Consider the following 13,740-nt stretch of genomic DNA (forward strand, 5'->3'; position numbering starts at 1 on the left):
TTCACGGTCGGCGGCGGGTCTGCTGTCCTGACACCCGACCAGATCAGGTCAGTTCCAGGTTGAGCACAAACCCGAACCGAACCGACCCGTGGACACCCTACCAGCAGTAGGTGATTACAGACACCAATAAAAACATTATCTAAGTGAACGGACACCTAAAAATGCAAACAGATTAGTAAAAGGACTAAATCAAAATGCCAACCATTCATGCAGTGTGCGAAGCAAAGTGGACTTGAGATATAGCAAAGAAAGTTCAACCCGTTGAATAATCGCCTATTATGTTCCTTCCCAAAAAAAAAAAAAACAAAAACAAAAACAAAGACCAGAGCTGCGATGAAAAATCAAAACGCTAATGATCTGCAGATTCACCACTATTCTTGCACGAACAGCACCACTTAATGACACAAATCTTTTCCTCTTATGAAGAATGTCCTTTGTAAGAATTCAATCTCTAGCAGTTGTCCATACAAAGAAAGCAACCTTGGGAGCCGGGAGGGACCTTAGCTCTACAAACACTCCCACAAGAAAGAATGTGAGTTACCAATAGAAATAGCAGATGTATATAGCTCAATAGTCAATATCCATGAATGTTGTGTCCTGATCATGGTCCATAAATTAGGTACCTAATATCAATTAGAAGTACAGGCAGCAAATACGAAATCAACTCCATTTGTTGTTTTCAATGACTGCCCCTTTGAATTTGATTAGATTTCTGCAATAACTTCTATCGTGACATCAACAGAACTGCTCGAGGAAGCATCTATTGTTAGTATAGATGATTTCATTACTCAAAACATAGATTACACAAAAAGAACTTCAAATCACTTTTTTAAATAAATAAAAAGCATTAATCTTTTCTTTATATATATATATATATATATATATATATCTCTCTCTCCAGAGTGTTGCTTGAATACAAAGGGAAGACAACTGACATGCAAAAGATAATATTTGATCTTTATTACCAAGGAGTATCCTGGATTACAACTCCAAATGACGTACTTGCTGGATCAACAATATAAGCAGCTCTAGTGTTGACATGTTGCTAGCCATGGCTTCTCAACCACATAAAGGCTCCTTGACCAGGAGATTCATTTTCTCTTGAAGAAATTCGAGTACTTCTTCTCTTACTTCCTTTATAAGCAATTGTAGTAACCTCCCAAATGTCACACATGATGGTCAAATTCCCTTCGCTATCATCTCTTCTAATAAGATACAAGCTTTTGAAACATTCCCCTTCTCACACAATCCATTTACAAGGATTGAATAAAATGTGTGCATGGTTGGGATAAACTCCGTCAACCTCAAGTAATTCCACACTTAAAGAGCCATCTCTAGCTCGTCCCTTTCACAAAACATCTTTATCATCATTGTATATGTGTCTGCATCTAGTTCACATACTTTGATCATCCTGCAAAAGATTCTAAATGCCTCATCAGTGTCTCTACGGATGATCAAGCTATTTAGAATAATGTTGCAGGTCCTTGAATTTCGCGTAACGGCCTTGGAATCCATGTCATTTAAGACCCTATACACATTCTTTAACTTGTTTGTTTTACAGAAAGCACTAATCAAGGCTTTATACACTGCCACATCAGGTTTGATTCCATTTTTTCCATCTCTAAGAACGTATCTACAGCATCTTCAATCCGGTTTTCTATCCCATACATATGAATTCATATGAAAGATGTTCGCTTGCAAATCCTAGAATCCATGTTCTTAAAAATTCAAAGAGCTTCACCACTCTTCCAGCCTTGCAAAGGATGTCAAGCATAATGCCATAGGTCACTATATCAGGATTGCAACCCATGTCAACCATTTCTTGGAAAATCTCCCCTGCCTTTGGCAGATTTGGAGCCTTTCCCCATCCCTCAGGCAATATACTCTTTGGGCCAGGAACAAACCTATCCATCATAATGTCAAAAATCTCCTGAGCCTTCCTCACATTCCTGGACTTGCACAAAGCACTTAGAAGACCATTGAATGCCGCTATAGCTTTGGGGTGGAATCATATTTCTCAATAAAGTTAAATGTCTAACTTGCCTCCTCCAACTTTGGAGCCCGAACATACTTTCTCATTATATTGCAAAATGTCTCAACACTAAGCATGCTCTTGTTCCTCATAGTATTCACAAGATCCCGCATGATCTGATATTGCCTAATCTTTGCCAGAGACTCAATCATGGTGTAATAAGCCAAAACACTGTGCATGTATTTTCGTTGTTTTCCAGCCCATTCAAAGAACCAATATGCCAACATACCAGCATTCTCAAATCTCGAGTACATCCTCAGCTATATCTTGAGAAACTATCTTATTCTATTTTGGTTAATAGCAGTAGTAAGAGCTAATGTTGGGCAAGATATCATAATTTCATAAATTCCATTCCTTGATCTAAAACCTCTGTTGTTAGTTCACTAGAACTGTACATCCTAACAAACATCGCCCCTTTAAAAAATAATTTGTCGTCGGTTGCAAATTCTAATCATATTGTTGAACTGAACAGAGAATTACAATTTACCAGTCAGAAAATAAAATAAATCATATTGAATATCACTGTTGAATGACCCTCACCATCCCGGGGCATTTTTTTTCCCCATTATGTGCATTAAAATGGAATAGAGGAAATATCTTAAATCATTATAGTATAACAAGTTGAAATTTTGATATTGTTAATTATTTGTAGAAAAAGAACCCACATACCAAACACTGAAATACTTTATTATTACATAGATTGGAAAGCAATCCTACATTGAAATGTAAAGCTATAGCCGAAGCAATACATTATTGGTTTCTCAAAAAGAGAATCATTCTAAACCACTTAAGAGAAACAACACGTTCAAGCCAGCAACATATAATTCCCCATCAACTATCAATATCATATCCAAGTTTTGACTAGCCTATTTGGGATGATGAACTGTGGGAAAAGACACATGTTTTTTATTATTATGTTCAAATCACTAAGAACAATATCATTAAGTCATGCTTTTATTGTGATTGACACTTCTCTCTCTCTCTCTCTCTCTCTCTCTCTCCACAATGTGATAGGATTACTTCCAAAGCAATAGAAAAATATAACTGATTTAAAATAAGTCTAGTCTCTGCTACAATTGAAGAAGAAATTAATTTCCAATGATACAACAAACAGATCATATTCATTTAAACTTATTCAAACACAAGCGTAAGTCAGTTAAGGAAAATGAAAGTAACTTCTTAGCATTATGTTATGGACCTTAATGGTCCATTTGGATTGAGGGAGAGGGAGGAAAAGTAGAGTAGAGTAGATTTAGCACAAAATTAGCTTATTTTTAGCTAAATCTACTATGCTCCCTTTCACTCCCCTTCCATCCAAACAGGCCATAAATTTTGAATATTCATAAACCAATCAAATTCAAACAAAACAACCATCATGTTTCCATTGTTTGATTTATTAAAATCAATAGGAAAAAATAAACAAAAATGTTTAATGCCCAAATAGAAATAAATAACACCAACCCAACACAATCATAAGACAACATGCAATAATAATTCCAAGTTGGTGTAAGGGGGTGGGCTGTGCTAATGGTATTGGGCTGCCTCCTGCTGCACTAAACCTAAGTTTTCTGGATAAGAGAGTTGGGACTGACCCAGCTTCAGTTTAAATTGGTCCGGCTTGTGCGCAAACTAGGCCAAGTCTGCCAGGGATGTGTTCACAGCAGGCGAAACTATTTCAGACAAATCATGGCAGGCAGACATAATAACAATAAAATAAACAAAAAATATCTAGCCACTTAATGGGGAATTGACCAAACAGCCCTTAAAATCAATTACAACAACAATACCAATTGTTTTCTTTTTTGTAAAAGAGAAAAAAGAAATAACAGAGGATATCAAATGTTAATACGCATGGGTTAGTCGGAATATTAGAGGAAATTGACTAGAAATCCAATCCATAGGAGCAGAGCCACAAAGGGAAGAACGTTCCTCCTCAAAGCAGTCAATCTCTCAGGAAAGAGTCCTACCGTAGAGGTTAACTGCCCTGAAGGAAATGGGTCTGAGAAGTTTTTCTGCATAGATACTCTCGAGTTTTTTTTACAAAGGGCCAAATTTCATGAGAGAGAGAAGGGATCAATCTACCGGTGCATGCCTACCGTTCTAATTCTCACTGTTTCTTTCTTTCACTTGTTTTCTTTGCTATTTCTTTTAAGTTTTCTATTTCTTAGTCAAAGTTCCCGTTGTTCCCCCTCCTCTCTATTCACGGTAAAACCCCCCTCTTATAGTGCTTGCCGTGATACAGATTTTACTGTTTTGGCCCTTAACTCCCTTTGTCTGGTCTGGGAGTACTGGCCGACCATCACTGTTTCGTCTGTGTGTCGCCCTCCCATCGCTAGACAAGGAAGAATATTTTGTTTGCTAGTCTACCGTGGCACCCTTTCCTGCTACGGTCTGGGTTATTTCTCTCTCCCTATCCCTCATGGTATGCACCTAATGGTTCTAACTTAGCTTACCTCTTTTGGGTAGTAAGCCATCCCAGCAGGATATCTCCCCGAAAGAGCCTGAGCAAGAACTTTCAAAATTGATTTTTCCCCTCTCCCCACCACCAAACCATGCCCTCTGATTCTCTGACCCCCCGACCTCACCATACTCTGTATTGGCTGGGTACAGGCTGGTGGTGCCTGAGCCTTGCGTGTGCCTTCATTCCATATGTGTCCAAAACTTGCTTGTTGCCCATTTGTCTGCCGTGGTCTGGAGGCTCGCCATCCGTGTTTTTTGACCTCTTATGTGGGCTGTTTTTTTTGTTTTCCCGCTCCTCTTAGGAGCTAGGCTTTATTTGATGATGGGTCTTACATTTCTTTGGCACATTCCTTGGTTTCCCTTATTTCTTGCAATGTCATTTTGTTATTCCTATTGGGCCTCTTTTAGGCCAGCCGTTTATTCCTTCTCTCAGTGGCTTGGCATGACCACTAGTTTGCTTTTATTTATGGGCTCCTATGTCCCTTTTGGCTTTCCCTTGGGCATCATCGGCCCGTTTGCTTTCTTTGAGCTTCCTCGGCCCTTTTGCTAATTTTGCATTTTCATGGGTTTTTTACTAACTTCATTGGGCTTTCCTAGTCCAATAACCTTATTCTCATCCTTGGGGTTTATGGGCCTGCCATAAACCTCTTACTTTCTTAGTTTGCATTACTTTGGACCTGCGGCGGCCCTTTCTCGCATTTCTACCTAATACACTGCCCATGGGATGCTATTTCTCTCTTTCCGGACTTCTTTGAGCCCATTGCCTCTTCAAGACCCATTTGTTTATTTCCTGAGCCTGTGATCCGTTATTCCTGCCGCTTGGACCTAATGGTTTTACTGTCTGCTTTGTCAATTCTTTGTTGCCCTTATTATTGGGCTTTCTTTCTTTCCACCTGGATTCTCACATATGACCCTCAACATTTAACCCCCTGAACATATGAAACGTTCCTGCGGTTCATATGTGAATGAAAAGACGTTTCTGTCCTCTCTCTTCTCGTCTTTTTCTTCTTTCTTTGCGGGTCTTTTTAAGCTGTGGACCCCTTCTTATATATATATATATATATATTATATTATATTTTCATTCCTGCAGCGAATAAGGTTGTCTTTTTGAATTTCCCAGTTTGGTAGTTATTCTCTAAGCATAGCCGCTGTTTCATTAATTTCATCCCATTCTGATGGCTGGCCCGTCGCCTTCCTTCGTGCCGTTATTAATGACCTAGGTATTTAAAGAGGAATCCTTCTGCACTTTAAACACAAACGCCTTCTTTTCCAAGAACACATATTCTCCGTCTCTTACTCTTCACTATCTTTTTTCTTTTCAAACACCCATACCCATCTTTTTCGACTAAGTCCTCTTACCATGTCGCCGGTGAAAAGCCAAGGCTCTTCCCATCGTAAAGGGAAGGCAATCGCTTCTGACTCTCCTGTCGTTCCTGACGTAGGCGAGCAAACGGAACACTTCGATTCGGAGCAGTCCACTGGGGAAGAGACACGGCGTGACCCCAACAGTGAATGCGCCCCTTTGATCGATCCGTGGTATGAAGCCCACCCTCACTTTTTGAAAGTTCCTGGTGACTATGCACCGTCGCCGCCACCGGGTCGTGTATGGCTTGCCCTTGGTTGGCGAAACCCCGACGTCTCTTGGGCTCCGTTAGCATCTTCAATCCCTGATCTAGCCATTCGCCAAGGCATCTCACTTCTCGTACCCATTCATTTCAAATTTGGGTCTGGCACTGCCTTGGGTTAGAGAGAATGGGTCGATAGTGAGTTATCTGATATGGGCTTCATGGGGTTGTTGCAACGAGCCGGCGTCTTGAAAGCTATTGTCTCATCTCGCTGCCTGTCGAACTTCCAGGACCTCTACAACCTTCGACATTTGGTCCGACAGTGGTGTACCACCACCCACACCTTCTTTTTCTCGTGCGGTGAACTCACCGTTACCCTCAAAGATGTGGTCAATCAGTTACTATTGCCTATTCTTGGTGATGTCGATCCTGCCACTCTAGAGTTTTCTCCAGAAGAAGAGGCTATTAAGGCCGAATTGCAGAAAAGGATGGTCGGAAACGCCAAACTATCATACTGGGTTAGTTCTTCTTCTGAGTTTTCTGTAGCTGCTCGCCGCGCGGCTTTTGTTGCATTTTGGCTTTGTAAATTTTTTTTTGGGTCCCACCCCTACTATGCCATAAAGCCTTTGTACATTTGTTTAGCCATCAAAATATCTGCTGGGGTGAGCTCGCTGTTGGCCCCCATGTTCTTGGGGCATCTGTATGTCTAATTAGACATTCTGCATAGTGATGAGAGTCAGGCTGGGTCCTGCCATATAGTTACCTCTTCTGTCCACTACACCATACTGTAGCAGTTGTTATTTGAGTGTTGTGCTCAATACTTGGCAAAGTGCAGACCTGCTCGTTTTGCTAGAGATAAGTACCAGACATGTCCGAGGATAATTACTGACTTCTGCAGTAGGTTTGAGTTTAATTTTCCGCTTGCTTTCCACTGGTCTGGCTTGAAGCCCATTGGTTATTCTGTGGTTGAGTCTTTTGATGAGGGCATTGGTTTTTTTTGGAGGGCTTATAGAAATCTGGGCGCAAATTATACATGTATAGATTCTGCTATAGGTTCGTTTGTTGACACCATTGGGACTACTACCCCCTTGGCTAGTTTTGATGAAACGGGGACTACTTATCTAGCGGCCACTAATGTTGGATGGCTGCCTTACCTAGCCAACGAAGGCATTAGGTTCGTTTACTATCCTGCTAACCAGGTAAGAAGGCAGTTTGGGTTAGATCAGGATATCCCCGATGACATTTCCTTCCTTATAGCATCTCCAACTTTGGTCTGCCCTTTCCTGCGGCATACTGCCTTTGAATTTTGGAGGCAGCGCTTTAGTGCCGTTACAGTTTCGGTTCACTAAGGAAGGGCCTCTGTACTTCTCCCATGCACAGTTATTTACAAGCGGTGATGACTACATTCATGGATGAGCTAGTGGGTAGCAGTGACTTCTCTCTTATTCCCCTTGATGGGGTTGGTATGGTCATTTCGGTTAACCCTCGCTTGCTTCTCCCTTCCAAATCTATTTTGGCATATGCTAGGAGATAGAGCAGGTCAACCATTTTTGAATGGGACGTAGAGAAAAAAGGATGGTACTGGCATGCTAGCGATCATCCTACCGGTTGGGAGAAAAATGTCAAAGTAATAAACATCTCTGTATCGAGTAAGAAAGCTCCTGCCAAGCTTAAATCTGCCGACAAAACCAAGCTTGCCACCCCACTACCACCTACAAGTGCTTCCCTGGCTAGCAGAACTCGAGGTAGCAAAAGAAAGACAACCCCTTATCCTGTGTCTGCTGCTGAGCGGAGGGTAAGTTATCTCTCCTTTTTTTTTTTTTTTTTGGACAAAAATAAATTTTAACTTTCTTGCGGGTAACCTTGCTAATTTCCTCTCCCTCCTTTCTTTTAGTCTTAGCATAAGGAGGACTCGTCAGTTACCTGCCCTATCCTACTTGATGAGCATGAATTTGAGGTACATATCTTTTCTCCACTTTTTTTTTTTTTTTTTTTTTTTTTTTTTTTTTTCGCACGTGTTCCCTCTGCTATGTGTCTTTTGTTTTGCTTAATAATTCCTTTGGTCTTCACGTCAGTATTTGTATTTACCTTCTTCCCTTTTTTCCTTTTTTTTTTAGGAGGAGCCCAAACCTCTATCCATATATCGCCCTACTGCCGAGGAGATTTCCGCCTCCATGGGTGTACCCATGGAAGGTTTTTTTGATGGGGCCGATGTGGTATTCGCAACACCCGCTTCCTTTACTGTTGCACATAAGGCTCCTGCCACACATAAGACTCCTGCCAAAGCTCCCACCCCTTCCGCTGAGCCGGTACCCAGAGAAGAGGGTACTCATACCAAAGGGGTTGGTGAGACTACACCTCTATCTACCAAGACACCCACTCCTCCAGAGAGAGCCATTTCTTCTGTCGCCGTTCAGACTAAGACCGCTCCCTCTATTCTACCGCTTGTTATTTCCACCAATGACCCCTTTGCAATTATCTCCCACTTTGGTGCAAACTTAGATGGTCCTACCAGGCCTCGCCTGACATAGTCTGCCACTTTTAACACAAGTTGTCCTTCTGCGAACACTCTTTCCTTGGTCATCCTACTGTAGGCTTCAGTCATCTTTTGTCTATATCTTCGGCTGCGTTCCTGGGCCTCTTCTCTCTTTTCATCAAGCCCTTCTAGGTCCTCGCACCTTTCTGCCGCGGAGACTTCTTCCTCCTTTTCCTTTTCTCGCGTTTGCATGATCCTCAGGGACGGTGTCATTATTTCTTCTGGGCTCACTACCTCAATTCTGTAGACTAAGGAAAAGGGTGAAAAGCATGTGGCTGACTTTGGTGATTTTCTGTAAGCCCAGAGAGCATCTAGCAGGTGCGTCACCCATCCTCCCGTATACTCTTGGCTCATTTTACTGATGATCTTTATGAGAGTTTTATTTGTTGCCTCCGCTTGCCCATTCCCTTGAGGGTAATAAGGTGATGACCAGTGGTGCTTGACTTGGTAGAACTCTAGCATCTTTCTTACATCACTGTTGACAAATGGTGTGCTGTTGTCACTGATGATCCTGTGAAGCACCCCAAATCTTACAATTATATTTTCTTTGGTGAAATTTGCCATTGCTCCTCCTATGGCCTTACGAAGTGGCACTATTTCTGCCCACTTAGTAAAATACTTTGTAGCTACTAGTATCCATATGTATCCACGTAATGGTAGGTTGACTGGCCCTACTAAATCTAGCCCCTAAGTGTGGAAGGGCCATGGGGTGACCATGCTATGTAAATCCTGCGGATGAGTATGGGTCAAGTTGGCTTGTACTTGACAACCGTGGTACTTTTTTACAAATTCTGCCGCATCTCTTTTCATGGTTGGCCAGCAGTAGCCCATCTGCAGTAGGCATCTGTAAAGCTTTTTCTTCCCCTGGTGTTCACCACATTCCCCTTAATGTACTTCCTTTATCATTTCTTTTGCTTCTTTAGGGCCCAAACACCTCAAAGGGTCCCCACCATATCCCTTTTTGAAAAGGACCATATTATGCAAAAAGTAACATGTTGCCAACCTCTTAAGCTTGTATCTTTCACTTTGCTTTTGTGGCAGGATGCCTTCTGTTAGGTACTGCATGAAAGGGCTTCTCTAATCCTCGCTGACGAATACAGCATAACTTTCCTTCCTATCTGCCGTAAGCTGACAGGTCCCACACTGGGTTTGGACTTGATCTGTATCTTTACCCATACTTGGCCAATAAAAGCCTGCCCTCTAAAGTCTATGATAAAGATTGACTTCTCCGCAGGACCTGCAAGTCTTATCGTGTATTTCTTTCAATTTTCAGGGCTTCTTCCTGCCCCACGCATCTGGATAAGACCCCACCTAGCATCCTGCGGGACAACTCCTCTCTTACCAAGGCATAGTATTTTAGTATCTTTAATTCTGTTGCATCGTCTCCCTTTATCAAGATTTCCTTTATGGGGATCCGCCAATCCCCTTCGCCTTGTTCCTCCCGAAACTTTTCCTTCAACACCTCAATGATGGATTCTTCCCTCCTGCTGACTTCTATCCTGGTGCTATTCCCTTTGAAGATTATTTGCAAAACCAGTGTGGCTAATGCGTCCACAAACCGGTTTTCGTTTCTCAGAGCATGCTCTATTTCGAAGGTTGAAAATTTTTCTTCCATCCACTGGGCCATTGCTCTATATGGGGCTAGGCTAGGCTTCTTTAAGAAAAAACTTCCCTTGGCCTGGTAGACAACCAAGTTCGAATCTCCCAATACCCTCAAATGTTTGACTCCCATTTCGAGAGTTGTGGCAAGCCCGATTAGGTAGGCTTTGCACTCGGCCGTGTTGTTTGAACAGGGGAATTCCAACTTATATGACAGCGCCACTGCCTTGTCTTCTTCATGATACAAAACTACTCCCACCTTTCCAAAATGGGTAGTAGAAGACCTATCGAATTTCATTACCCACTGTTCTCTGACCTCTTCTGCCATGACTACTTCCCCTGGAACTTCATCATCCAATAGAAATTCTTCCTTTCTTGGAAACTGTGCCAATAAATCTGCTATAGCCTGACTTTTCACTGCCCTAGGTGTCCCTATTCTCAAGTCATATTGTGATAGCTGTAGCAACCACTGGGATATTCTGTCAGAGAGGATTGGCTGTTGTAACAGAGTTTTAATGGCATGAGACTTAGTCATCAACCATACTTCGTAGGCCAAGAAATAGTGACGCAACCACTGCGAAGCATATATAATGGCCAGGCATGCTCTCTCTACCCTTGGGTAACGAGTTTCTGCATCTTTTAAGGCATGGCTGATGTAGTATATTGGCTGCTCGGCACCACTTCCATCTTCCTGAGCGATTAGTGCACCGATGGCATACGAGTTGGTGACCAAATAAAGTAGCAATGGTCTTTTATGGATAGGGGCCTGTACCGTGGGGAGGTTCATCATTATCTGTTGTAGCCTTTTGAAGGCCGTCTGTTGTGCTTCCCCCCACTCAAAACTTTGCCCCTTTTTGAGCAACCTGGTGAAGGCAGAGGTGATTGATGCCAATCTAGGGATGAATCTCCGGATATATGAGACTTTTCCTAAGAAGCTCTTCACCTCTTTTATTCTGGTCGAAGGTCTCATAGTTGCTATGGCCAGAGCTTTGGTCTGGTCCACGTCTATGCCCCTGTTGTGAACTAGGAAACCCAGGAATTTCCCAAAGGACACTCCGAATGCGCACTTGAGGGGATTCATCCTTAACTTAAAAGCTCTGCATCTTTCGAATACCCTTTTTAACATGCAAAAGTGTTCTTCTCTCCTCCTTGATTTAACCACTATGTCATCCACATAGTCTTCTAGCTCCTGGTGCATCATATCATAAAATATGGTCGTCATTGCTTATTGATAAGTTGCACCTACATTTCTTAACCCGAAGGACATCAAAGTATAATAGAAATTGCCCATGGGTGTTCTAAAAGCAGTTTTCTCTGCATCCTTTGGTGCCATCCTGATCTGATTGTATCCGCTAAAACCATCCATGAACGAAAACATGGCGCTTCCTACCGCGGAATCTATTAGTAAATCCATGTTTGGCAATGGGAACTCGTCCTTTGGACAGACTTTGTTGAGATTTCTGAAATCTACACAGCATCTTATTTGGTCGTTCTTCTTCTTCACTGGTACTATGTTGGATAGCCAGCGAGGATACTGAATCGGCTTGATGAATCTTGCGGCCAGCAACTTCTACACCTCCTTGACTATCTGCCCTTCTATTTCTGTGTGAAATATCCTGGCAGGCTGGGCCATCGGCTTGGCCCCTGGGTCTACATTTAATGTATACGCAACTAGCCTAGGATTCAGTCCTGGCATTTCACTGTAGTCCCAAGCAAAAACATCTTTGAATTCTTTCAACAGCAGTATCAGTTCTGACTTCTCCTTTTCTGTCAGGCTTGCACTAATTGAGATAGGCCTTGGTTCTCGTGAATCAGACCCTAGGTCAACTTCTTCCAATTCTTCCTTTACCACAACCTGTGTGTCCTTTCTGCCGCAACTACTTCATCCTTCTCTTCTTCCTTCCCCAAATTTTCTTAAGTGACGCAACACGCCAAACTCCCATGTTGCTCTTTTGGGGTGGGTCCCACTTGCATCTCACTTGTGGGCCCCATGTGCCTTCATAACTTATACAAAATCCTCCCATCAAGGCCTCGGACTCTGATGCACTGAGGTGTTTCGTCTGGCTCTACGGCAAGCACTTCTTTTCTTTTCTTCTTTCGCAACAGTAGCTCTCTTAGATCGGGTTCTAGGTCACCTTAGACATCGTCCTACCTAGACACGAAGGTACCACACGGCTTTGAAACCGAGTTTTCCCCAGATGGAGCCCATTGGTCGTAAAACATGGTTTCCACTAAGTGAGCTTCTGCTTGCTCGAATGGTGAAGGGTTTGTAGCTATGCATATCATCCTGCCATTCAATCTTCCTTTCACACATTGGTGGTAGGTGGATGGAACCAGTCTGTGTTTGTGTAACCAGGGCCTTCCCAAGAGCACATGATAGGATACTTCTGTTCTGACCACATGGAAACGAGCTAAAGAAGCTATAGGACCTACTTTCAACCACAACTGAATGTGGCCTGCGGTGTACTCACCTCTTTCGCCAAACCCTGTTACTTCCATCGGGTATCCTTGGATCTTTCTTTCTGAAATGTCTGCTGCTTGCAAGGTGCTTAATGGAATGAGGTTTACGGAAGCACCTGTATCTACCAAGGCCCTCTTGATGGGGATTTGATTTATGGATGCTACTAAATAAAGAGGCCTCCTATGATCCGAATGCCCCACCTCCTTATCCTCACTGCTAAACGTGATCTTTGTTGATTCTTGTAGGAGGGTTCTGTCTTTTGGCATTTCTGCTGACAAGCACTCCACCCCCGCCCCGGAGGCGATACTCACCAAAGCCTCTGTGGCTATCTTTTTTTCCTTTGCTATGAGTCCCAACTAGTCCAATAAATTTTTGAACTTAGCACTTTGTTGTAGAGTGGTAATCGTTGCGGCAGGCAGGGCCAAGTTTTCTTCCTCGTCCTCTCCCGGGTCTGTGCAAATTACCACTACTGCTATACCCTTTCCCTTGTGGTTCGGGAGTGGGTTTTTTTGGACTTCCTGCTGGGTTAACTCCAATGTGCCTTCTTTAATCCTGCGGTGCACCAACCTGCGAAGCGCCCAGCATTCTGCAGTTGGATGTTATACATAGTTGTGTAGGCGGCAGAAGCGAGGATCTCTTCTTTCTTCCTCCGTGGGCTCTCTGGAAACTTGGTTGGGTTTAAAGATCCTGTCCGCTATCCATTTTGTTGGTTTTTAGACCCCTTAAAAACACAATTAGATTAACCTAGGTAATTAGCCAAGTTGTTACTTAGTCCAAATTCCAAATCTAGGTTATCACAATCAAATAATCATATCATGCAAAGCAGCGGAAAAATAAATAACACAACGATATGATAACCCAGGAAAACCAAACTGGTCAAAAACCTAGGGAGGATTTAACCTAGCTATCCTCAAGATAAAAAACAAATCCACGAGAAAGAATCGAAGTTCATACAATAAGACTTACAAACCCCTACGCTCGACTTCTTATTACTACCAACCAATAGAACTTACTGACACGACCACGTGCAAACTCCGAATAAACAGACTCCTTCTTTCTTCGGCCTTTGCAAAACACAAACACCCCC

General features: G+C 42.6%; 1 pseudogene; it reads right to left on the reverse strand.

Annotated features, from left to right (window-relative positions):
• Nucleotides 1-987: 987 nt before the first annotated feature.
• Nucleotides 988-2,441, reverse strand: LOC115961614 (annotated as a pseudogene).
• Between the last annotated feature and the right edge of the window lie 11,299 nt (nucleotides 2,442-13,740).

Source organism: Quercus lobata, chromosome 9, assembly GCF_001633185.2.
Source record: "Quercus lobata isolate SW786 chromosome 9, ValleyOak3.0 Primary Assembly, whole genome shotgun sequence".
NCBI lineage: Eukaryota > Viridiplantae > Streptophyta > Magnoliopsida > Fagales > Fagaceae > Quercus > Quercus lobata.